At 39.7% G+C, this 14,592-nt stretch overlaps 1 pseudogene; it reads left to right on the forward strand.

Moving 5' to 3' along the window:
* Positions 1 to 3,410: 3,410 nt before the first annotated feature.
* LOC116095232 lies at positions 3,411 to 6,191 on the forward strand (annotated as a pseudogene).
* Positions 6,192 to 14,592: the final 8,401 nt, after the last annotated feature.

Genomic DNA, 14,592 nt, shown 5'->3' on the forward strand with positions numbered 1-14,592 from the left:
CACAGGATGCCTTTCATTTTCCTAACCTATACAACTACGTTTCAGAGGCCCTGTGTTCCAGGAAAGTCCCATTAGTATCATCCTAAACTTAATCCTACACCTCTTTCTTCCTCAGTGTAGCTGCTTGTATTCTAATGGATCAGAACATCTGCACTTGCTTCTAGAAACCTGCCCCCACTCGGTTCTGTTTGGTAAACAAAGATGCCAACAGCCAGTAGCTGGAGAGGCTAGCCAGAGGTGGGATCTTTAGGATTTCCAGGACTTGAGACTGGAAGAGGGAAAAGAAGGAGGTCAGCCTAGAGTGGGGAGAATGTGGAGAACAGAGATACCATGCCAGAGGCGAGTGAAGGACAGGGAGGCATAGCCACCACGTGAGGGAGCCAGGAGAGTGCAGCCTAGAGGACTGCCCAACTGGGGCTAGGGCAGCCTAGTTAGAACACAGAATTTAGTAAGTAGTAACTGGGAATTATCAGTGGGAGATAGATTATATCAGCAATGGAGGTTAGGCAATGATCCAGTTACTTATGCTGTTTAAGGCAGTATTAAAATATATAAAAGCAGTATGTGTCTTTCATTCATTTGGGAACATAATTTATTACAGTACCTCAACACATGCTTCAGGGGGAAAAAAATCTACTGTCCTCTCCTAGAAGCCAAGAGAGCCAGAGTTTTAAGTGAGAGAGCATTGACTCTATCTCCCTAAAACTGGGGTCTGCTTCTATGAAAGGTTCAAGCCATTGTGTTTGCCTGTTTGTAGCAAGCTGCTCATTACCTCACCTGGCAAGCAGAGTTAAGCAGGAATCCCACACCAGCTGCTCTCATTTCTTTTAGGGAGCAGCTGCAGGGAAGTCAGAAACTTAATTCTTTTAGTACTTTCCAATCTAGAAAAGGCACAGAAAAAAAATGTATCTTCTCTTTCACCCATAGAAGTGAAATAATGCCTTTTCTTGCCTGTTTAGTGACAAGAGTGAGACATTGCTATGTAAACCAGGCAGTTTAGGGGCTGCCCTCCCCTTGGTTTCAGATTGAAAAAAAAAAAAAAAAACAGTACTTCAGGCCACACACACACACACACCAGACCCTGACACTCCTTGAGCTGGGTTCATCTTCCAACAGTTCACTCTTATGAGATTTAATCACTGATCTTTTTCAGCTATTTGGTAACAGAAATGACAAACACTCACTAACTTTGACAGAATCCTTCTTGTTTGGAAGTTGGTGTATTACTAATATAATTGCAATGTTGTCTTTTCAAAGCTGCATATGCATGAAATCTTACTGTATATTAGTCTGCTAGAGGACCAAGAGTAAAATTCTGCATTTTAAAATCATACAAAAACAAAAGTATTTTAAAGCTGCCTCTCCCCCAAACCTTCCCCACCCCACAATTTCTCTCATTGAAAGGCCCCATCTTCATCTTCTCCACTTGAATGTGGGAAGGCTTCTTACTATTTTAGTGTCAGAAAATGAGAGCATAAAGTGTGCGTTCTTTTACATGCCAAGCTGGAGACCGGCTCGGAGTCAAGGTCTCTCCCATTATCCTTTCTCCTCCAGGCTTGCAGGGATGCTCTCAAGGCCCTTATCTGAGAAAGCACCCTCCAAAAGAGAAAAATCTTTCCTTGGAACCTCAACCAACAGTCAGGAAAAATGAACAGAGAAGAGAAGAGACTAAAAGTTAAGCCCTCCCACACCCAAGCGTCTCACATGTTCCATTGAGGGCAGCATCAAATCACCTGAGGACGGATCTGCATCTTTTGACACTCTTCATTTGGTTCCTGTTCAGTCCCCTTCGCAAGCAGTGGAGGCCTTCCCCTCCCCTCTAAAAGGAAGCATATGGAATGAACCACACTCCGTTGAGGTTGCTAAGTAATCACTCATTCTCCTGTGAGGGCCACCTTACTGATGTACATAAATAACATGGTGCGGGGAAGAGTCCGTCCAGTTGGTCTACTCCGAGTTTACTCCAGGGAACTTTGGAAGAATGGGACACTTTTCCTTCACATCTACAACTGCTTCAATCAGTCAGCACAAAGACAGTAACTCTGTCTAACCTCCAAGGTTTCATCATAAAATGTGAGGTAACTTTTGTTTTCCTCTCCAGGATACACTTTCCTGAGACTATAAGCTAGCATGTGTAGTGCATCACTGCCTAGAGCCACCATGCTGTGAGGAAGCCAAGGCAAATGGAGAGAGCATAGAAAGACTTCTTCCAGTCATCCCAGACCAACAACCAGACACACCAGTGAAAGTCTTCAGCCGATTCCAACCCAGCCTTGCAGGCTTCAAGCATTGTAGGACAGACGACTCCTTACCCACAGCATGTCGTGTCTGAATTCACAAAATCTGTGACAAGAATGAAGTGTCTGTGACAGCCCATCATTTATTGATTGAGTGATCAAAAAAGAAGTGATTGTCGGAATGCTCTCCATTCAACTAGAGCACACCCTGGATTTTGTTTCTCTGCTTGATTATTTCTAGACCTTGTCCACTTCTGCCAGACATACAGAAATAACAAGAATGTACTCTGTGTGTCTCCATATAATTTCCTCACAAGTACAATTTAAACACACACATACATACATACATGTGAACAACTAACCATAAAACTTTTATATCTAAAATTATTTACTCGTGATCCAGATTTAAAACACAATACTAAAGTATTCTGAGCATCTATCTCAAATACTTTGAAATAATTTATTTTTCTCTGAAAGGTATGGTGTCATTTGTCCTTAATCCCAGCACTCATGATGCAGAGAGAGGCAGGTGGATTTCTGAGTTCAAGGCCAGCCTGGTCTACATAATGAGTTCCAGGACAGCCAGGGCTACATGGAGAGACCTTGTCTTTTTTTTTCTCTATTCACAAAAAGGTCTAGAATAGAAGCCTCTACACAGAGGCTGGAGGCCAGCTGGCAGGACACAAATTTGAAGGCCAGTCTTACTGTTTGCATACAATTTCTCTTATTTACACACATTACAATCTTTCCTTAATTATTTAAGCAAGCTGTACAATTTTTAAATGCTTGTTGTTTGATAGCAGCACATTGCAGAACTTAATAAATTAATATGCATTTCATTCTTCATCATCATCGTCAACAGGCAGGCTGTCAATTTAAAACAACAAAATGTCAACAAGCTTTTTAGTTTCTAAACTCATTTAATTTTGTTTTTAAAATTGAAATCCCCCTCACATGATGCTAGCTACCATGACAGACTTCAGTTTTGCTTCACTGCAGCAGGCTTCACTGAAACATTTCATTTGAGCACATATTTCATTTACTAGGGGAAACTTTTTTAAGATGATCAACTGAAAAAAGCTTTAAGGAGTCTGTGGAAGCATAAAGAAGAAAATTAAGACAATCATTCTTCAGAGTGGTTCAGTAACTTCTTTGTGTCTCCTAAACGTACTAATGAAAAATAAACGCAAGAAGGAATGTACTCAGACCATGCTGAGCTCTGTAGGAAAGACCAAAAAGAAAGCTCACTGCAGACCCCAGGCATCACACCAGTCCACACTGCAGACCCCAGGCATCACACCAGTCCACACTGCAGACCTCAGGCATCACACCAGTCCACACTGCAGACCCCAGGCATCACACCAGTCCACACTACAGACCCCAGGCATCACACCAGTCCTCACTGCAGACCCCAGGCATCACACCAGTCCACACTGCAGACCCCAGGCATCACACCAGTCCACACTGCAGACCCCAGGCATCACACCAGTCCACACTGCAGACCCCAGGCATCATACCAGTCCACACACTATTTGGTAAGGAAATGAGTATTTATTTGTAGTTATGGGGATGTTTATATCATTTGGGGGTTTATCAGACATATTCAAAGGAATGGCCAGTTTGGGTAAAGTATGGATATAGGTGGAAAAACTGCTGAAATTCTAGATTAATGTCTTCACCCAGTTTGGTCCAATTTATTAGTGACATAGTATATTAAAACCATAAAATAATTTAATATCTGACATCATGCTTATTAAAAATTTGGTATTTACCAGGGTGTCATGGTAATGATACCTATTTCAAAACTTTCATTTTTATTAGTAATTCATAACAGACATAAATACATGCACTTTAATATTTTCAAGTCTTTGGACAAACATTTAACATTTTCTCCAATTTAAACTATACAAAACATTTATAACATAGTTGTGATGGTTACTTCTACTTTAAAGATAATAAGCACATTAAAATTTTTAACTCCTCATTAAAGGAAGAAAGAAAATTAACCTAGAAAAAGAGTGGCAACTTTATGAGAGAAGCTTGTTTGTTCGTTCCTGATAGAACATTTGTCAACTATATTTTAGAGAAAAAAAAAAAAAAACAACTATCAATGGATAGTTCATGACGTCTCTAAGGAATTTGAATTTCAAGTAGAGGCCATTAAATATCTTGTAAGTTTCATGATTAAAACACAGTGAGTTTCTTTTCCATTAAAATTTAGCTTCTTAAAACATGACAAAGGTTCAGAAGTTAACTTCAATCAGTGAAGTAGTTTTGATGCAAGCACAAAGACTCAAGTTCAATCCACACATCTCACACACATACACATACATTCATACATACATACATACACACACATGCATACATACAGACACACATATACACACATACACATACATACACATATGCAAATACACATACATATACATATACACATATGCACAAACATATACGCGCATGTGCACATACACTTATATATACATATACACACACATGCACACACACATACACACACAAACACACACACAGGAAAACAAACAGCAGCAGAGGATGTGGAAACAACAGGTCAAAGCTGACTAATGGCAGGGTATCCAAGAACACAGAGACCCACAAAATACCCTGAAGCTGAAGGAGAGGGCCATACCTGACTAGAGGTCAATCTCCCAAGAGCAGAGAGCCATACCAGTCAAGGATATGTTGAGCCCTATAGAGTAACAGTTACTGCTGAAAAGGGTAAAAAAAAGACTAAGGGTAGAGTTGAGGGCACTGAATGTCAGTACCACAGAAGAAAACAATGCCTCCATGATATTCCAATTTATTTCTCTTCTGAATATTGCAAAAGCCTCTACTGAAGGAAGAGGACTGAATTTAAAATGAAGTAATGAGTCTCCTCTTAGTTTCTGCGCCTGCAGATCGGTGCCCCTCCTGCCCACTGCCTCAGCCACGCTGTCTGCTCCCTCACCCCCACACCCTGTCCTGCTGTTGCTGGTCTCCCCTGCATCTTCAGCACTTCAGCCCAGAACAATGCTAAAGTAGCTGTCCTGGGAGCTTCTGGGGGCATTGGGCAACCCTTTCACTCCTCCTGAAGACCAGCCCCGTAGTGAGCAGCCTGACCCTCTACCACACACCTGGTGTGGCAGCAGATCTAAGTCACATTGAAACCAGAGCAAATGTGAAAGGCTACCTCGGACCGGAGCAGCTGCCAGATTGCCAAAAAAGTTGTGATGTGGTTGTCATCCCAACCGGAGTGCCCAGGAAGACAGGCATGACATAGGATGACCTGTTCAACACCAATGTTACCATTGTGGCCACCTTGATGGCTGTGTGTGCCCAACGCTGTCCTGAAGCCATGGTTTGCATCATTGCTAACCCAGTTAACTCCACTACCCCCATCACAGGAGAAGTTTTCAAGAAGCATGGCTTGTACAACCCCAACAAGATCTTTGGTGTGACAACCCTTGACATTGTCAGCGTGAGCACATTTGTGGCAGAGCTAAAGGGTTTGGATCCAATGTGAGTCAACGTGCCTGTCATTGGTGGCCACACTGGGAAGACAGACGATCATCCCCCTGATCTATCAGTGTACCCCCAAGGTTGACTTTTCCCAAGACCAGCTGGCCACACTCACCAGGAGGATCCAGGAGGCTGGCACAGAAGTCACAAAGGCCAAGGCTAGAGCAGGTTCTGCTCCTCTGCCCATGGCTTATGCTCTGTCTTGTCCCTCATGGATGCCATGAACGGGAAGGATTGGGTCGTTGAGTGTTCTTTTGTTCAGTCCAAAGAAACAGAGTACATCTATTTCTCCACACTCTTGCTGTTGGGGGAAAAAGGACCTGGGAAAGAACCTGGGCATTGGCAAAATCTCCTTTTGAGCAGAAAATGATTGTAGAGGCCATCCCTGAGCTAAAAGCCTCCATCAAGAAAGGCAAAGACTTTGTCAAGATCAAGAAGTGAGTGAGAAGTTTGAGCCCTGAGCAGCAGCAGCATCCTGACTTACTCAGCATCATGTCATTGGAAACATTTCAGAGTCTAATTTGCTTTGATGGAGGGTGTTATGTCAGCATCAGCATCCCTTCCAAATTATGGCTGGTCTGTTGATAATGACAATAAACAGTTTCTGATTTTCTTTTAAGAAAATGAAGTAATAAAAATAATCTCAGTTAACAAACTAACTCAAGATATACAAATTCCCACACAGAAACAAAACAATGTAAAAACAAAAACAATAAACAAAACAAACAAAAAACACCACAAAAAAAATAAATGAAAAAAGACAACATATATTCTCTGAAAGTTACCAGTATTATACTAATGGCCACAATGTGAAATAATTGAAATCCCAAACAAAGAATTTAAAAGAATAGATTTAAATATAATCATAGAAATCAAGAAAGACAGAAATGCAAATGTGCCCTAGGAAATACAAAGATGCGAATGAAAAAGTAAGACAATTTAAAATATAAAAATAGAATTTTACACACACAAAAAAAAATAGAAATATTGAGAAAAAGATCCAACAAATACTGGAAGTGAAACACACAAAGGTCAAATATAAAGTTCTTTGGAAAGGCTCACCAGTAAAATAGATAACATGAACTACAGAATATTAAAGCCTGAACACAAGATAGATTATTCAGACCATGTGCCAAAGACCAGTTTTGGCACCAGAGGGTAAACTGAGGCAGGTAGCCTATAAGGGGTCAGTGTTGAGAGCAAATAACTCAAGTGGATCCCGATGCCTACAGAGACTACAGCAGTTTGAGATGGAAAAGGGGAAAATCAAACACTCACACACAGAGAATGGTTGAAACAAAGACAAACTGCAGAGATTTATCTCTTCTCCTAACCCCTTTTTATACCCTTTGAGACAAAGGTTTTTTTTTTTTAATTAGGAAGAAGACTACCTGATAGCCACAAGTTACACATTTCCTAGAAATAATCACCATAAAAACATTCTTCAAAAACAGATCAAAATCATTACACAAAAGAAAATTACAACAGGATATTGATTATGTATTTCTTTTATGAAACTTCTAACGAAACATTCTCATCTATCTTTCCTTACTGAAAGCTCATAGTGACCTCAACACAGTGATTTTTAGTCATTGATTAACAAACTTTTTACAAACCACATCTGTAGCAGCAAGTTTTCCCCTAAGCTTGGTTGATGACAGACCGCCTATGGTAACTAAGGAGCAAATCATCTTTCTTATGTCTTATTTTTGAAGTTCTGATTGGCTAAGCTGGCTAATCCTCTGTTTTCTGTTCTCATACACATAATGGAATCATTTTCTCTTTATTATAATCTTATTTCCTGGTACACATGAAAAACCTGTTATCCCTAGAACATAAGATCAAAGAACTCAGCCAGGTGGTGGTGGCGGTGCATACCTTTAATCCCAGCACTTGGGAGGCAAAAGGAGGCAGATTTCTGAGTTTGAGGCCAGACTGGTGAACAGTGAGTTCCAGGACAGCCAGGGCTACACAGAGAAACCCTGTCTCAAAAAAAAAAAAAAAAAAAAAAAAAAGAAAAAATTCAAAGAACTCAGGTCCAATCTAGAGTGTATGCATACTTTGATCATTACCTTGTCCTGAACCTATTCTTTTTACCTCTACAATTATATCCATATAATGCATGAATTCTCACTGGACTCTTCTCTAACTCAATTAGCTTCTGTCATTTTATCAGGAAAGGGTACATGTTATTCTTAATTCTAACTTAAAGCTTTCTATAAACTGTCCTAATTCCCTAACTTTGTTTTCTATCAACTACCCTAACTTCCCAAAATTATTTAAATAAAACTAACCTTTTTTAAAAAAAAAAAGAATACTTAAATCAAGTCAGAAATTCCATAAAATTAGAAATTCATCTAATGTTCAAGAATTATCCTTTTCATAATTGATCTGCAAAAAGCTTGCCCAGCAGAACGGCCTATCATCCAGGAAGTAATCACACCAAATAATAGGTAGTGAGGGTCTCTTGATGTCTGCTCACACCAAGCCAAATTAATGAGGAGTACAGCAACGACAATCACAAGAAAGTACATCAGGAGCAAGAGCAATCCTAGGACAAAGTCTCTGGGGTTGTGCTGGACCAGAGCTCACCCATCGCCGCTGAGCAGGATGGTGAGCCATCTCCAGGGAGCTCACTTGCTAACTGCAGCTCTTCTTGCAGGGCATCCACCAACCATGCAGTCAAGGTCAATGATAAATGTAAACGTATCTATGTGCATGCAAACAAGAACTTTGGAACATTATGAACTGTTCCAATATATAATCTACATGTTCTTATTTATACAGAAAAATGAGAATTCAGTGTCAACAGCACAGAGTGTATTTCTAATAACATCACAGAAGGAGATAAAGCTAAAGAGATACCTATCTAAACTTAAGAGTTATACAGACCACCAAACATATTGGGCCAGAGAAGGATCTCTCCACATCATGTTTCAATGACCAATATGCCAGCTCAACAAAAGATGTAAAAGGAATATTTCAGACTGAAAATAAAAAAGATGACACTCCAAAGAGGCCAAAGACAGTCGGGGCAGGAAGAGAATTAACAATATCAGGACAAGTTAATCAAAATAGACCTAAGGGGAATAAAGCACAAGCTTAATAAAAATACATGTATTTTAATAAAACATCTAAATAAGTAAATATTTAAATAAGTAAAAATATTAGCAGATTGTATTAGAAATTCATTTGTGTCTTCACACTGACTCCAAGAAACATGTCTTACCATCAAGAATAGACAATATTTTCAAGTAAAACTGATAGAAAAAAAGGTATTCCAAGCAAATTGTAGTAGGAAACAAGCAGGTATAGCTATGTTACTATCTTGAAACATAGACTTCAAACAAAAACTAATCAAAATTTAAAAAAAGAAACTTTTCCATATACATTAAAGGAATAATCTATTTATTGGAAATTACAATTTAAAAATATACATACAAAACATGTTGTAAAATCACTAATTACAGCACAATAATGGTAGATTTCATTGCTTCAGTGCTGCACTCTCACCACACATCCTTCTCAGCAGCCCATGGAACTTCATAAAAGATATATCACATATAGGACACAATACAAAGTAAGCCTCAAAGATTAAAAAAAAAAAAGAAAACCCTGAAATAACATCATGTATTTTTAGGAGCACATTTGAAAAAGCTAAATAATCAAGAAGAAAAGTATGAGTACTCAAAACATAAACTCATATGAATCATAAAACACACTATGAAATGATGAATGAGTCACTAGGAATGCAAAGAGGATATGAAAATATACCCAAGATTGAATGAAAATGAACATACAACATTCCAAACTCCGTGCAATACAATAGAGGTAGTAAAAGACATTTAAAACTCCAAATGCCTAAATCAAAAAATTAGAAAGAACTAAAATAAATAATTTAATAGTGCACTTTAAGAAACAAACCAAATCCTAAAGCAGTAGACCTGGAGAAATAATTAAAATTATGTCAGAAATTAGTGGAATTGAAGTGGAAAATAAACAGTCAATCAATAAATTGAAAAGTTAGTTTTTGGGGAGATAAATAAGAATGAAAACACTTTAGTCAAATTAATCAGGAGAAAACCCACATTAATTAAACCAGAGATGAAAAGAAGGCATTATAACAGATACCAAGGAAATTCAGATGTTCTTCAGCACATGTTAAAACCTATATTCCACTAAATTGGAAAGTCTAAGTAAAATGCATAAAGTTCCAGATGCATATGACTTATCAAAATTAGAACAAGATAATGATAATTTTAAAAAACAATAAAACAGATCTATCACAAGATGTGAAATTGAAACAGTAATAAAAAGAGAAAGGTGTTCATGACCAATACTGTGAACTGGTCAAAGGCCCATGACTGGATAAGTTATAGATAAGTCTTAGCGATGAACCTATTACTTTTGTTTTGTAAACAGGCATGAGGTCAAACTGTCTCCTCAATATTTATGTTTGTATGCCCTCAGCTTTTATTAAAGAAGCTTCTCTTTGTAAAAAGCAGTTAATATAGGAACTCTTGGCTAGTCAACAAGCCAAAAACAAACGAGTGTTATCCATAAACAGCATTCCCTTATCACCCCTTCCAGTGTTCATTGAACATCACAGAAGAGGGAATAATAATAGGAAGAATACAAGAGCTGGATAATACAGAAGAGGATGGTGAAATGTTTTCTTATGGGCATTACAGTTCATGAGTGACTCATGAACTCACAACAGCTGAGTTTGCCTACAATGAGCATATGTGAGACTGAGCCTGTAATTGTTCAATTATAAGTGGGGCATTGCCTTGCCCAGGGGAGTTAATGGCTAGCTAGTGTTGTTAAGGGCAAGGAAATCATTGCCTTTGGTGGTGTAACCACTAGTGAGTTATTCATGATCCACTGAATAGCCTCACGCCCATGTCCATGTGAGTGGTCCTGGTTAAACCTGTTTGATAACAAATCAAAACAAGAAAGACATAAAGGTAGGTTGGGGACTCGGTTGAAGGAGTAGGAGGCTGGTGGGATTGGAAGAAGATAGGAGAAGTAAAGCAATGGGTGTCTCAAGAATGTATTACATGTGTTTGAATTCTATTTATTAATAGGAAAGGGGAACTTAAAACAGACATTTTGATTTGCAATGTTAATACCTCTCTGCACTAAGAAAGTGCTTGTATGTTAAGTTCATTCTAATAATGGAAACAAGACAGAGATAGCAATGACACAGGAGTGCTGTGGAGCACAGCGCTTCCATCTGAAGAATGAGCACAGGTCTAAATGCAAAGGTGTTCATAAACAAATTGAGACATTTTAATTAGAACTTCATAACAGATGCTTCTTGACAGCACAGAACACATTTTTTATAGTTTTTTTTTTCTGGGTCTAAAACATCTTAGTATGTATTAAGTACATAATAAATACATATTGTTAAAGTATCCTTTATGTAATAACAGCACACAATCTGCAAAGTTAACTTCCACATTCAGCTAAAATGAAGGGCTTCCTGGCCAAGCGTTTGGACCTAAGCTCAGATCCCCACCACCCATGCAAAAGCTGAGCATGGCAATATGGACCTGTAACTCCAAAATACAGAGTGGAGACAGGCAGATCTAGGGTACTCATTGACTAGCCAGTCTAGCCAAAATGGCAAGCTTCTAATTTAGTAAGAGACCCTGTCTCATTTAGGTGAACAGTAACTGACAAAGAAAGACACATAATGTCTACCTTTGTACCACACACAGACACACACACACACATGCATACATACACACACATGCACACATACACATACTACACACACATGCACACATACACATACTACATATACACATGCTTTATCAAAAGCCATACCCACAGCCAACCATTGGATTGAGCATGGGGTTCCCCGATGGAAGAGTTGGAGAGGGGACTGAAGGAGCTGAGGGGGTTTGCAGCTCCATGGAGGGAGCAACAGTGTTAACAGGCCAGACCCCCCGGAGCTCCTGGGGACTGAATCACCAACCAAGGACTATACATGGAGGGACCCATGGTGCTGGCCACATATGTGGCAGAGGATGGCCTTCTTGGACATCAGTGGGAGGAGAGGCCCTTGAGCCTGAGGGTGTTCTATGCCCCAGGGTAGGGAAATGCCAAGGCAGGAAGAGGAGTGGGTGGGTTGGGGAGCACCCTCATAGAGGGGGGGGAGGGGGAATAGGATAGAGAGTTTCCGAAGGGGAGACCTGGAAAGAGGAAAACATTTGAAATGTAAATAAAGAAAATGTCCAATTGAAAAAAAAAGCCATACAGAAAAAGCATGGTCAGTATGTGAAACAAAGCCACTAAAATATTATTTCATGAGCCATAAAACCACTGAACACTGCAATTCAAAATTCCCCTTTGAGCTGCATAGGAGTGTGTTTTGAAATCCAATCATGATCTGAGGTTCTTTCTAATTGTGACTGATAATGACATGATTATACTGCAGTTCATTATTTATCAAGTTTTATATTCATTCTGAAGGCTAAACCTGAGAGGGTTAATTACCGCAACAGAACAGCATGTAAGAGCTATAAATCTGATGGTAAAATAGTGATGCAAAGCAGAGAGAAATTGCCAGAGAGGAGAACCAAGGAAAACACACAGTAACCCTCAGTTTCTTGTGTCATGTCACGGGGAATCAAAGTCAATGACAGCAAATTTCCCAAATAATGCTTCAGTTAGTGGCACATTCGACTGAAAGTAATAAGAAAATGGGCATTAAGAATAATGGGATGGACATTCAAGCATTGGTCTCCACTCTGAGTAGATAACCTTGCCACTGCTTTAATGAGGGTGTGAGATCTTTGTGTCTTTTCTTCTATTGTATAACTACAAAATGGCTGCTGCTCCCCCAGCTTCCTGTTTACACCCACGGCAGGAAGAAGGGGTATAGCCAAATCTGGAGGGGGGAATGCTGTTGAATGTGGATGTGAGTGAGTCACTTCCTAGCATCTGCTATAAGGAGGAATGACAATTCCGTATCTAATTTGTCATCTTCAAAGTAATATCCTTAACAATGGACAGATTGTGGGAGCAACAAACTGAGCTAAAAAACCTCATTCTGTATAGCAGGGAACCAAGAATAAATTCCTAAGTTGATCTATGAGGAAATAAAGGTAATAAACAAAAATTGTGAACAAAGACAATTAAAGGCAGCTCAGACTCAGGAATGAAGATGAGACGATGAGGGAATTTTGTACTTTATTACAGACATTTATTCCAGAAACACAGATAGACTGACTCACGTTCCGGAAGCCTCTCTCACCACTGGGATGCAGCTGAAGAGGGCAAGCTTCTTGGCCTTCACTTAGTCTGCAGCAAGTACAATAAGATACCCATGTACAGTGACATATGGTAAAAGAGAGAATGTCATGGGCGATCTGAGATGAAGGTTAGGAAAGTCTCTGTAAGAGCTGGGACAGAAAAGTCAACCTGGAAAGTTGGCTGCAGGTCCATTGTCATCTCAGAGATTTGATTCCCAATGTCACAGCAGACATTAATCAGGTTCTGGCTTTAACGGTTATTGATCAGGCCATCAGAGCAAGCAACATTGACCAGTCTGATCCAAAACAGTGAAATAAACTGTTCAGGACTGATCATGAGGCCACTGTATTAATATGGTCTCTGGGGCCCTAAAACAATGTTAACTCTAATGAGATATAGCCCAACCTTTGGCTTCTCGACCTCAAGAACGGCTAGTTGGGGAAGCATGTGTTGTTATCCCAGCTCTTGGGATGATGAGTCAGGAAAATTGTGAGTTTGAGACAGCTCTCTGTTGCATACACACACACACACACACACACACACACACACACTCCTAATTATGTAGGTACAACCTGCTTAGTCTACATATTACTTGTGATCAAGTTTTAAGAGCTGACCATTGGAATTGGATAACTAATTGGTGTGCCCTTCTCTGGGGAAGACCGTTTCTCTTGCTTTCAACACTCTGAAGTTCCCTACAGTTCTTTGTGCAGGGGTGAGACCTCCTGGGCTTCTCCTGCCCATGGTAGCGTGTCTATTGCAATTGCCCTTGTTCAGCTCATGCCTAAAACAGTCGTGTTGGTGAGACTTTAGAGGTCTACTTCCTGATGCATAACGAATTCCATGTTCCTTTGGCTCTTACAACCTCTCTGCCTCTCCATTGCATCATTCCCTAAGCTGGGGTTATATTGTAGATGTATCCACTGGGACTGGCCTCTACAACTCTGGATTTTGGTTAGTTGTGATTTTCTGTAGTAGTCTCTGTTACAAAGAGAAGTTACCTCGATGAGGCATAGGGACTATACTTATTTGTGAGTGTGAGAACAAGCATTTATAGTATAGTTAAAGCTTATGTTTTTTTTAATAAAGAGAGAGTTGACGTTTGCCAACCAATATACTTGACTTCATTTGACATTGGTAGCTGACTAGGTTTTTAATACCAGGGATGATTTTCTTCTTACTGAGTTCTTTGTTATTACTGCCAAGAAATGGCTGCCAATTACTGCCAATAAAGGCTTGCCCTTATTTTTATTGTTGCTTGTTGTGGTCCATAGGTATCATAGCTGGGTAGGACTAGTGGTTCCCTCTGTCCTTTAGAAGTTTGCATGGCACTTTATGGTACCATGAAAGCTAGTCTGAGGAGGGAGGTTTTGGCTCCATTTCATCTCAGGGGCCTCTGGGTCATATCTCTGACCATACCATTCTGAACACATCTGATTTCATCTCTAATTCTTAATTGCTTGGGAAGTACGGGTTAGTTACTTTTCTTGTCTTTGGAACCAAATAACTGACAGAAAGTGACTTAGGAGGGACTACAGAATGTTTGGCTCACATTCTCATCCCTCATGGCAGGAGGATG

Source organism: Mastomys coucha, unplaced genomic scaffold (genome assembly GCF_008632895.1).
Source record: "Mastomys coucha isolate ucsf_1 unplaced genomic scaffold, UCSF_Mcou_1 pScaffold18, whole genome shotgun sequence".
In the NCBI taxonomy this organism is placed as follows: Eukaryota; Metazoa; Chordata; class Mammalia; order Rodentia; family Muridae; genus Mastomys; species Mastomys coucha.